Source organism: Crassostrea angulata, chromosome 3, assembly GCF_025612915.1.
Source record: "Crassostrea angulata isolate pt1a10 chromosome 3, ASM2561291v2, whole genome shotgun sequence".
In the NCBI taxonomy this organism is placed as follows: domain Eukaryota; kingdom Metazoa; phylum Mollusca; class Bivalvia; order Ostreida; family Ostreidae; genus Magallana; species Magallana angulata.
In genome coordinates, this window is record NC_069113.1 from 58,111,833 (window position 1) to 58,124,778 (window position 12,946).

General features: G+C 32.7%; 1 pseudogene; it reads right to left on the reverse strand.

The window, feature by feature from the left end:
- Nucleotides 1–1,218: 1,218 nt before the first annotated feature.
- LOC128177868 (uncharacterized) lies at nucleotides 1,219–2,638 on the reverse strand (annotated as a pseudogene).
- Between the last annotated feature and the right edge of the window lie 10,308 nt (nucleotides 2,639–12,946).

Here is a 12,946-nt window from a genome sequence, read left to right on the forward strand (position 1 = left end):
TCCATTGTTTCCTCTTCCTTGACAAATAACCACATCATTTGCCAAACAAGCATAATTTTTTACATATGACTTAAACATTCCATCTTTTTCAATCAACATAGCCCAATATGGAGCTGACCTCCATTCTGGACAAACAATTGTACACCTACATTTTTCATTTTCTATTTTTCTAATGACCTCTGGTATCAATCTAAGGGGCGGAGCCACCCAATTGACATGATCAACCCAAACCTGCTCCAATGCATCAACCCCTATGTACCTGCACATAAATAATTTGAATTAAATAATTTGCATTTTTTGTTATAACTGCTTGCAAATCTATCACACGTGTGTGAACCCTATCTGTTATCAAAATAATCAAACACCACCTGCTTTATAGACCAATCATCACAATCACTTAGTTTGCTCAATCTATCAGCAGTTGTATTATCTGCTCTTGGAATCCACTTACAACTACAATGCTATTACAATTGCAAAACTGATGCACTGCCATAGAAATATTCTGAAGCTTCAACTTTTTACTTCCAACTTTTAAAATATGTTCAACATTTCTATTGTCGCAAAAAATCTGTACCGTTCTATTTTTAACACTGTCAACTGACTGCTCTAATACTCGTTTTATCGCCTCCAGCTCCCTCCAAGTAGAGCTTTGCTTTCTCTCCCAACCATTCCAGAAACCATAACAAGCTAAAACTTGTTCATCCACCAAGTTATTTGTCAAATGACATCCATAACCCGTATCAGATGCATCACAATATACGAGAATCTGAACATTGCTTTCCTCTGTCAACTGACTCAAGCAAATACCCCTTTTGTTCATCGCATCTAAATTTGCAAACCAAAATTCTAACTCTCCTACTGCCTCTGAGCTCAGACTAATAGAAGAGTTCCAACTGGATCTGTTTAAAATACAAAAATACAGATACCTAGTTCTTAATCTGACCTCTTGACCAAACACTACCTGTGTTGAGATCAACTGACCAACCACAGAGGCTATACCCTTGACCTCAAACCAAACACAACCCGACTGTTTTGCTCTAATAATGTTTTTTAAACTCATCTCTAACTTTTCAATTCTACCCTTAGATACACTGACTTTATTTTCGTGTGTATTCCAGCTTAAACCAAGCTACTCTAACTTTTGTGTTAGTTCCCATTGACACTTTTCAATATCAACTAAAAACCCCAATATCTCTAAATTAATCTCTCTGAATCTAAGAACTCATCCTTTCTGCTTCTCGCAAACTGGATCCCCCTCCGATACCGTCATCTAAAAACATAACAATTCTAATTCCTTTAGACCTCCAAAATTTAACTATCTCCCTCATGACTTTTGTAAAAATGTAACCTGCTGTGCTAATGACAAATGGCAAAACATTAAAAACATAATATCTGTCCTGCCATTTCAAACCTAAGTACTCTCTCTACAACTCATGAATTTCTATGTGATGATACGCACTCTTTAGATCAAACGAAAACAAATAATCTTCCGCCGTAAACAGACATTTAGCAACTTTAGCATCTTCGTACTTATGTTCATATTTGAAAAGATGGGGATTAACATGCCTTGCGTCTAGAACTAATCTCAGTTTTGAAGCTTTAGTCCCTGCCACTGTCAAACTATTTACCACTTTTGGTTTACTACTCACTTCTGAAATACAGCCTTTTTTCAACAAACAATCAACTTCTTTTGACACAAACTCTACATTCTCTACAGCCGACTTATTGTTCTTTAACTCAACAGACTCGGGTGCAGTGAAGAAAGGTAATTTATAACCCCTTTCTATAACCTCCAAAATGAACAAATTCGCTCCAATCAAACGCCACTGGCCTATATTTCTTTTTAAACAACCCACTGGAGAACTACTTTTCATGCATGAATGATTTGTACACCTTGCATCTTCAAAAACTGTATTTACATTTACTTTTATGTTTCTTATCAAATGATCTAATTCAGAAACATTTCTACTTATCTTATTCTCATCCAATTTCTCAGTACAGTCTCTCCTCCAGTGCCCTCTTTTATTACAGCGGTAGCAATGTCCAGACTTCCATGTTTGGGTAGTCGTGTTCTAAGTCAAACTGGGTCTTGCGTAAGGGCGGGTATTGTCTCTTTGTTCTCTACGTTTCTTTAATTTCACTTCTTTAATTTTCCGTTCTGCACGATTCTCAGCTTTCTGAATTTTCTTCTCATCTTCTGAATCGGACGCTATCGGATTTTTAACATATTCATCGACTGCCCTCCATCCCGCCTCTGGTGAATCCGCCAACCGAATGAGCTTTTGACGCTGTTTTACTATATCCAAACCTTCGGCTATCTTTTGCTTGGCCTCTGCTACTTTGTCCTCGTTCAGCTCATCACTCGCCTCCTTCAGTTTGGATATAATTTTGACGTTGTGCTTATGCTGTTCCTCGTTGCCACGTTTCTTGAACTTATACCCGTCTGAGAGCACGTTTTCGATTTTTGCTTCTTGCCGTTCTGCAATAAGATTTTGATTTTCGCGGATATTTTGTTGTACTGAATTTAGCCTGCTGTCCAAGACTGTGAAAAACTGCTAAGCATTTCATTATTTGTACGTTGTAAAGTCTGATTAATTTGTCTCTGTACTGCTTTGGCGTCCATTGCGTCTATCGATCACAAGCGGCGGCTAGAAAGTGAGTTACTCTAGTAATTCATAATACGTTCATAACAATTCGCGAATTGCGGGAAAATACAATAATTCTCTGATTTCGTGACTTTCTACGGAAGTCCAAAATTTTTAAATCAAACTTTTGTAATTTGGTGCGTTATTTATGTGTAAATTTGGCTCCCGAACTGAAGACTGAAGGGGAATATTATCCAATATGGGCAATACAAAAAGATTGAACGTTGACCTTGTTTTGATACTAAGAAGACCTTTGCTCTTAAGCTTCTAATACAATTTTACCCCTTCACAGTTACTGCAGTTTTGCTATTTTGCAAGGCAAAATGAAATAATTTGGTTGAATATGAAGTATTGTTTCATTTAATTTTCTACCTACTAGAACAGCAACGTATATCAATTTGCCCTGCAAGAGTTATCGCGACGGGCCTACGTCTAACTCTGTTGTGTCATTTCTTTTATTGTCTGGAAAAAAATCCCGAACAGGTAGTTCAGAAATTTTGACAATATCTAGTTTACCTGATCTCTTTAAACCCGAATGAACCCCGATAGGGAAATTTTGACATTAATACATTTGTACAAAGTATGAGAAAAAATCATAAATGAAGTGAGTATGGTTGATATTAATAATGAGAAATTCTGGACGAGTTGTCGATCGTTGTGGATAAAAACCTCCCGTGATGTTTATGAATAAACTAAAATTATTGATACAATTAATGCAATTCGTATTTGAATTTACACATAAAAGAAGCGTTTTATTAGCCCCATACCGATGAAACTGGGGGATTATAGTCTTTATCGCGAGCTCTCAGTCATTCTCTCCCCACTTCGTTTTCAACAATATTTTCATTATGATTTTGCAAACAAAGTTCACACTTCACTGGGTGTCCTACCGAAAAAGCTTAAAGTTCTTTCCTTTAAATTAACAGAGAAATTAATTTTCAATTTGGATTACACTTGGATTTATACTGCACTCCATCAAAGTCTACAATCGTTGAAATCCTTTTAAGGAATGTTCAGTTGTCTGCATGAAATGTTTTTATGTTAGCAAAAGTACAACATGCAATAATTGTCCGCCGGAAATAGAACTTTTAGCAGGCGAAGTGTACTTAACGAAATTCTTACGCATGTATAGAAAACTAAACATGATATAAGGATTACGTTTACTCAGAATGAAAAAAAAAATCCACTGATAATAATGTAAAAACAATTAATTATGTGTTATAGACATTTTATGGTTGTGTGTTATTTAACACTTTCAAAAAAAGTTTTTGGGTTAATGGCCATTGACTATTTTTGAAATTTTTTAAAGAAATCCCTAAAACATTTACACTAAATGAATGCTATGTCAATAATAATTCATGTCATAAATACTTTTTGTGTTTAGAACAAATTTTACTCATGACATTGAACTTAAGGACTTGATTTGACTAATTCGGATTGTTTTAAGTTCAATGTCATGAGTAAAATGTCTATATAAGTAGATTAAAACTTTTAACGGTTAAGTATTATCGTCATTTAAGGTTTTGATAAATCGAATAAAAAATGGTGGATTTGAAAACTGATATAGGATATTTGGGCAGGAATATATCTAAAACTTGTCACTGGAAACTTAATGCTTTGTATTTGTTTAGTGCCATTGTCATTCATTAAACGTGTTTCAGTTTAAAGGAGTTTAATTATTTGTTGATTTTCACAATTAAGAATATCTTAATCATAATGTGAAAATTGAAGGATTTTCTAAATTTTTCACAAAATAATCAGTGGCCATTAGCTCAGTCATTTAAGTCATCGATCTACTTTATCGAAATTCAATGGGAAAAATAACACTAAAATCAAAAGTCTATAACATACAAGACATGATTTTTGGTATCATCAGTGGATTTTTTTTTCATTATCTGTAAACGTGGCCCTGAAATAAATATGCATATGTGTAAATATTTAATTCGTTGTTTCATCACATAAACCCGTGGGATTACTTTTTTGTCAGAACCTTTGCTGGTCTGAGTATATCGATAATATTGTTAAAAATGCATAGGCCTACCAAAGATTTTGCCTGTTGAAGAAGCTCAAAAGCATCTATTAGGTAGATATACTTAGATAACTTTTATTTGACCTTTAATTGAATACTGCTATGTTGTCTGGGGTGGTTGTTCGCTTCAAGATGTCGAAAAAGTGCAACTCTATGCAGCAAGAATCATCACTGGCTTACCCATATTATCTTCATGAGAGTCCCGGTTGGATGCCTCTCTCAGAGAGACGAAAATTAGTAAAATTGAGCAATTTTCCCCTCTACCAAGACTTTAGGAACCAGGAATTACAATACACGCAATCGAAGAGACTAATATACTATTCCAAAATGTAGACTAGAAATATTCAAGAAATCGTTTGTTTCTGACACGATCAATAAAGGGAATAGTTTAAGGTTAATCACCAGAAATAATTCATCGTTTTCAAGTTTCAAAAGCAATATTCAATTTAACCAAACTAAATCTCCGTCCTTTTTTTGCTTCGGCAAGAGACGACTTAACATTATACACACAAAACTTAGACATAACTGTATCTTAACTTCGACCTTTTCCGAAGAAATATTATTGAAAGCCCTCATTGCCAATGTGGATTAGCACGAAATGAACTGTTTTCAAACCTTTTGAATTTTAATCAAATTAACATTATTAATTGTCATTTACTTTTGTGGGGAGATGGATATCTGGCTGTCAATTAAAACCAACGTATTTTTTAGCTATTCAAAGATTTATCAGAGATTGTGGAAGATTCTCATAAATTTTCGTAACTTCAGTCTACCTGCCCAGACCAAATTCAAACAGAACTGTTTATAAATACATGTACGTTTGTTCAATAATTGAACCACTTTAGTAACATCCATTTCTATCTATTTTCCATTCTACTACTACACAGTTGTAAATTGTTATACTTGGTAAGAACCTCGTAAGTTGTAAGAGCTCGTGTTTGAACCATTTGTATATGTATATGCAATAAAATATGTTCAAACTCGCAAGTCAAACACATCAAAGTAATGTTCTTAGTAATGAAACAATTAATGAAAGATGTACTGAAAGCTGCCTCTGCATAATTTATACAGTAGAGCGAAGCGTAATTTTTGCGCATATAGTGAGGCGTAGTGGCCCATTGCTTAGGCTTCTTTACTCGAATACGCATGCTTGACTTAATGGTGCCATTTGAATTTCGTTTTATCATCTACATATTATATGAAGATTTGTGTTTTATAATAAATGCCAAAAGTAACTGTATTTTAGGTTTTATAATGCCAAGTTAATTTAAAAATTCATAAATATCTAGCTTTAATTTAACTACCGAAAATCTCAGAAAACAATTCCGGATATGTTTTCAAGCTTGTCGGAAAGGCCCGAGAAGATACGATTGCAATAAAACTACCAGTGTTCTACTGATTTTGACAATTTTTACATCGAAATTGAAATTTCAGTAAATACCGAATAATTAAAGCACAGTTAACTAGCTACGCCATCGCCGATGTGAAACCCTCTCTAGATTCACAATTCCAAAAAACAGACTTCCACCACACTCAACACAATACCAGTGCTCCACAGTGCCTTCAAAATGAAAAAAAAACTGATTTAGAAAACGAATGTTTTAGAAATCTGTTTTTGTGTTTTCTGATGACTACAGCACTAGCTCACCAATATTTTTAAAAGATAAGCTTGTACAGGCACAAGTGTGATCGACCGAAGTTGATAGAAAAAAGAGAAAATGAATCATTATTATGCTGATGTTTTTTTTATCCAACACAGCAGTTTACACTCAGTCTGAATTTTGTTACATTTGTTAAACAGAAAAGTTTTAGATCTATCTGGTGTAATGACAAACTCAATTATGCCTTTATTTTTCCACAACACCATATTCCAGTTACCCCTTATGGTTTTGTGGATTTTATAAATAAAGGATAAATGAGCTTGAATCGGAATCTATTTTTTTCCTCCAACACGCAGTGTACTGCAGAAGGCAACAAGAAAAACATGAAAAGAGTTAACACATGTATAAGACTATTGGTAGTTGTTTTTATTTCTAAGTATAACACAACAGAACAGTTTCTTAGTGGCAAAATCGTGAATACAATCTAATGATGTTATAAGACTCTTATTTTGAAAAAAACCGATCTGCATGTGTGTTTATCCTTTAAACCTGAATGATTCAAATGACAATAACAAACGTCAACCATCTCAAAAATCCATAAAACGAAATACAAATTCAAAGCAGAGCAACACGGACCTCAAAATAGATAGAGGTAGGATCGGGTGCCTAGGAGGAGTGAACATCCTCTGCTGACCGGTCACACCCGCCGTGTGCTTTTTGTCGTAATCAGGGAAAACGAAAAAGTCCGTAGACAATTAGGTGATAAATTAAAAGATGATAATCACATTTAAACTGGTTATGGTACCAGTTTTAGGGGTTTATGCACATAACTGCACTGCACGGGCTATTGTGAATATTTAATGTATGTGGCTTACATACATCATTGCAGGGGGACTGTCATGCAGTGATGAGGAAAGAAAGTGTGTATACAGAAGCTGAAATGTTATATACATATATCTTTTTATACATGCAGAAGCTTGGTTAGTGCTTTTCAGTACTATCAGTACTTTGATTAAATGTTCAGTGTACCATAAGAAAACTGTAAATAAAAAAATACCATTGGTATAAACCAAGTATGTATAAGTTATTACTATTATTGTCAAATGAATGTACTACTGAGTTAAGTAATTAAGGAAAATATCTTCAAAAAGAAGAAACTCTCAGAAATTTGTTGATAATAGAAAGTAGTACTTTGATGCATTTAATACGTATATTGGTACATATTATGTCTTGCACTGTATATATATTATGTATTTTTTGTATCTGATGAGCTATTTGGCTTAAGGAATAGATAAACTAACTCACTTACTAACCCACTTACTTACTAGTATATTGTGAGTCACTTTTCAAATCAGTCAAATCAGTAGCTAAACTGTCACAAAACATTCCGACAGAAATAATAGTTTTGATTTTGATTCAACAGACAACAAACTGAAGAGGGTTGAAAATACACGAACTCGGTCTACATTTGATAAATTGATATGAAAAAATCTTTAAAGTTCTTAATCATATATAATTGCCAATTAATCATCATACAGCTTGTTATTTTTATTCAATTATTCAATACAAAGGATAAATGAAAAATGTTCAAAAGCATTTTTAATAGACAAATTTCCATCAATAATGTTTGCAAAAACATTAAATATGAAATATTAACGTATGATATTTCTTCTAACATGTAACAGATAACTTATGACTTAAGGGTAGTTTCATTTGTTAATATGTTGTACATTGCATAGCGACACTTCAAACTGCCGAAAACAAACGCGATGCGATTCAAAATACAATCAAATGACTAAATATAATTGAGGATTACTCCTCATTCAAGATCGGCATGATATCTTTTATATGATGCCGGTCCAAACGTAAATTATCATTATTATTTTTTTTGCATCAAGTATTAAGGTAACTATATATAAAACTATAAAGCACTACATGTACAAAAGTTTTGCCATAATCTTCATTGTTTAAAGAAATAAATGAAAATGTTTATGACCAATTTAATGTTTGAAATTAAATTCAAGATCATAAAGAACATAAATGTCAATTACATATATTAAGTAAATAGGCTTTTATGTAACTTATATTGTAACATAAAATAAAAGTAAATATCAAAAGCGAGTAATATGTTTTATTTATATTATCAATTCCCTTCGAGGAACTGTATCACAGACTATAGCAATTAAGCAATTTTCTCACTTGATCAAATTCCCATTTCGCACACATTTTTTTTTAAACCTAATTTTCAAATGTGTGCAAAAAGGGAAAAAACCCGCAAACATTAGGTTGTAAATTGTGTTTTGATAACAATTTTAGTCTCCCTTCTACCTAAGATTAACCTGTACAGTTCTCACTTAAAAAGTTAAATGGTCTGCTCTATATTTTGTTAGGCAAAGTCTCAGAAGTGAGGATGGAATATCACCCGTGTAAGTAGAGTTTAGTTTCTGTTATAAACGTTTGCACAACAATATACTCCGGAAGCGGTGTGAACCAGATGCAGATAGTAAGAAACACTAAGAATTATTAGAAATTTTGAGGTTACAAAATCTGACCAAAATCAATAACATCAAAACGTACGAGTTCTCGATGCTTTATGGGACCATTCCCCATGACAATTTTAATTCTAGGCTTTTTGATATCATCGACATATGTTTGTTCATTAAAAATGTAATTAATAAATTTTTTTTACCTTATTATTGGAAATCGTTAAAATTATTCTGATTACAAGTACTCTGAAGTGACATTGAAAAGATGCTTGAATTTCTGATAGACAAAATCTATGTAGTTTTTTGAAACCAAGTCTTTCAACAATCAGTCGGAACACAAGATGCGCTTCTCTATTGGCTGACGTTTTTTCATATTCATTTGAAGCGGAATTGATTCAAAATCTTGTACAAGAATAGAATAAAACACTTGTTGTGGCCTTCAACTCGACAATTATATATTTATGATGTTTATCCCAGTGAGCTTGAAATGAAAGATACCACATATTTTTAGACACTTCATATTTGGATATTTTTCTAGAAAAAGACGGTAATGGTAACCTAATAATAAAACTGTATGATAAACGTGATGGTTTTATTTTTTCCATCGTCATTTTTCCTCATTTATGTAGCAATATACCATCATCACATGCTCATAGGATTTGTTCCTCTCAGCTTATTATGCAAGAGCATGCTCTGCATACGAACTATTTCTTAATTGAGGCAAGCTACTTATAAACAAACTGTAGGAAATGTATTTATTAAAGGTATGATGGCACGTGTGTCTATCAAACACAGGCTCTCTCTTCGTGTAGCTATATATAGTAAGATGTTACCCCCTCCCACTCACCCACCTATACTCGTTTTCATGTATCATTTTGTTGTTATTAACAATGTTTCTCATTATAGGAAAAGAACTGAGGATTTACTGGAAGATTTTTGTGTAATTTACATGTATGGACTGCACTCTTGAGAGCGCTTCTGCATATTGTACACACTGTGTTTATTTATTTTATAAATTATGAATGTTTGGTTGATTGTAAAGAATTAGAACATAACAGGAATATCAAGAATCTCGAGTAAAATTTTCTGTTCGCCGGTTCAGTGGTCGATACAATGACCTTGTCAGCAAGTACAATGTTTCATTGAGACACATGCTTACAGACATTTGTGATACTTGTTAGGTCATTATTTATACACCGGACTGACTACAATTTATTTCATTGGTCGTAATCTTGGAATTGAGCACAAGGTGGATGCGACTGGTAGGCAGAGTATGTCATACTCCCGTTAGGCACCTGATTCTACTGTCCTTTACTATTCAACAATTTTTAATTGCCAATGGACTCATTGACAATTAAAATTTGTTAATTAGATTCTACCTCCAGTGTAATGAAGGTCTGTGTTGCTTTGCTTTGTATTTTGCTTTATGGATTTATGAGATGGGTCACAATTTATTATTGTCATTTTTCATCTGTACATTGTTTTGGTTTTTACGGGCAGCCAGAAGGCGGTCCGTTATTTGATATACATTTAGATATTGTAACTGCGTTTCTGCGGGATAGTTTTTTCTTATATCGAATAAATATGATGCTTATTCTTATGAATTAAAAGTAAATTTGCGTGTAGAAATATGTTTTATGTCTTTAAAAAATATTACATATTTTTTTTTTGTTTTACTCATAAATGTAAAGTGGGTCATAGACTGTCGTGATAGGTGCGATTTTATCGAGACTATAATCTTTTCGGAAAATTTCGGAGTTTTTCATTGTATCGGGATCGGTATACGGGACTTTCTAAAGACCTGAACTAATGAAGACCTGAATGACATGAAATATATGATATATATATATAATTATAAATGATATATTTGAATTTCTTTGTCCTGCGTCACCGAATTAGCATATGACCTTACATGATTCAAAACAATGCAACACAAAATGAAAATGGTTTGAAATACTTAATTTCCAAGAGAATAATGATGAGTTGACCTTTGTCTTAGAATAATGTACAAATCAATGTGTTCTCCATTACTTCATACTCTGGCAATGGTCATACAATTACCGTTAGAAATGCTTACAGTAACGAACTCGATTCTTAATAATAATAGTAAAATGTTACACTGCAAAACGTGTTGCTGAAAAATATATTAAAATTTAGAACAAAGAATTATAGTACAACCAACCAACTCGTTATTTTCTTCTTTGTGGTGCGTTTTTATGTAAACAACTAATGATGATTCATACAACATTATATTTTTTGCGGCCCATTTGACGCTTTCGTCAATATTTTTTCTTGTTTCTTTTGATTCAGGTGATAATGTCTACTAGCCTAGAGCAACCACTGATTATCTAACCTAGAGCAACCTGTTTTATCATTTTATGATAATGAAAAGTAAGAAATTTCATGATTCGCTGCTTTTTAAAAAAAAATAAACAAAAACCAACTTTTTTTAAATGAATAAATCGTACTTGGGTTTCACAGTGTGTTGGAAAAATCTCTCTTCTTTTGAAAGATTTGAACGATCAGAGATATGCAAGCAAATGGTTTCCACAGAGTCTGTGTCGGATATTTTCGAAAAGAAAGTTGTTGACTTTTTTAACGCTGAAAATAACTCATAAATAGGCACACAATATTTAGTTTGTCAACGGTAGCAGCCCGTAGGAATCTAACCCCTTTGCATTTATCTCTCGTTGCAAAACAAGATCCAATGAGCTATGTGTAGTATTTCTCACAATATATGAAAGTCAGCGTTTTTGTTTTCTTGGTTTATTCGAAGTTTCTAATTATTTATAGCACAATGCACTGTATCCTTGATGTTTTTACTTGGCTTGATAAAAATGAGTAATTTAGATAAAATTTATCGTCAACATATTAAAACCAATGCACGATTTACACCACACGTGAGGTCTGCATAGGGAAATACCTTTAACTAGTTTTTATGATGATCTTTTTTTACTGTAAACAAAGATGATACTAAATATTGTTATATTGCTATTTTCTCACCACTCACAAACTCTTCTTTTTATCCATGTTATGATAATGACACTTTAAGGTAGTTGATTGTGATATTTGTAACAGTTGCATGGATGAGAAGGTTTATAAATCAGAAAGTACAAAATATTTACACTATCTAGAACTGTTAGGTAGTTGATATATCCATTCCATAATGATCAAGCCTATTAAATTCTTTATTTTTTAATTTCTGAATACTAGTATAAAGAGTGTTCGGAAGTCAGCAGCTTACATAGAGATTGTAGGATTAGCCTTAAGGATAGAGAAACAATGCGGACAATGCAATTTGGAGTCGTGCTAACTTAAAGGGACTAAGACACGATTTGAGCTTACAGTTTTCAATTTTGGTTTTCCAATTTTAATGTTTAAATCGTTAATATGGGTATTTTTAATGCTTTGTCAAAATTTGAAAGTCAAATATTGCGTTATAAGCAAAATATAGAGTTTGAAATTCTTTGTAAAGTTAACAGAACTCAAGTCTTGCCATTTGTTACGCATTTGTTTTATTGGTATACGGTTCAATCAAATGTGTTAAAAGTATTAATCATGAACACGTTGAATCGGTTAACCAGTTTGTCAAAGAAATGGTAATTTCATACTTTTTATTACAAATAAACAAATATAAGACTCGAGCTTTGCTTACATGACATCAAATTCATACCTCTGTATCTCTCTTATAACTTGAATACGAACATTTTATTTTGGTCATTCATTCAAAATGAGCATATAAACCATTTTATACATAAAAGATCGAAAATAATATTTTTATCTAAAATCGTGTCTAGGTCCCTTTAAAGCCTTCGGAAAATCAACGAGATCTTTGCCTAGGTGTAATCGATCGCATGTGGTGGAGGAAAGTTTTAAAATAATTCCTTTTTTAAAGCACAAAAATCAAATAATTGAAAACCCCTGCGAGTCTGCAGAGCTTTAATCTATGATCTTTTAACTAGAGAATGATTTTGCTATGGAATTTTACATTACATCTTACATTGATCTTACATTACAAAAGGAAGTGAAAGAGTAAAATTACCGTCAAAGAATTAATAGTGAACATGAAAATTGCCATAAAATGAGCATTGATTTACTTTAATCAGTTTAAGAGAAGGGATGAAACAGACTAAGTATGTGATATGCATCGTACTGTTCAATAAAATCGATGACAGGATATTGAAT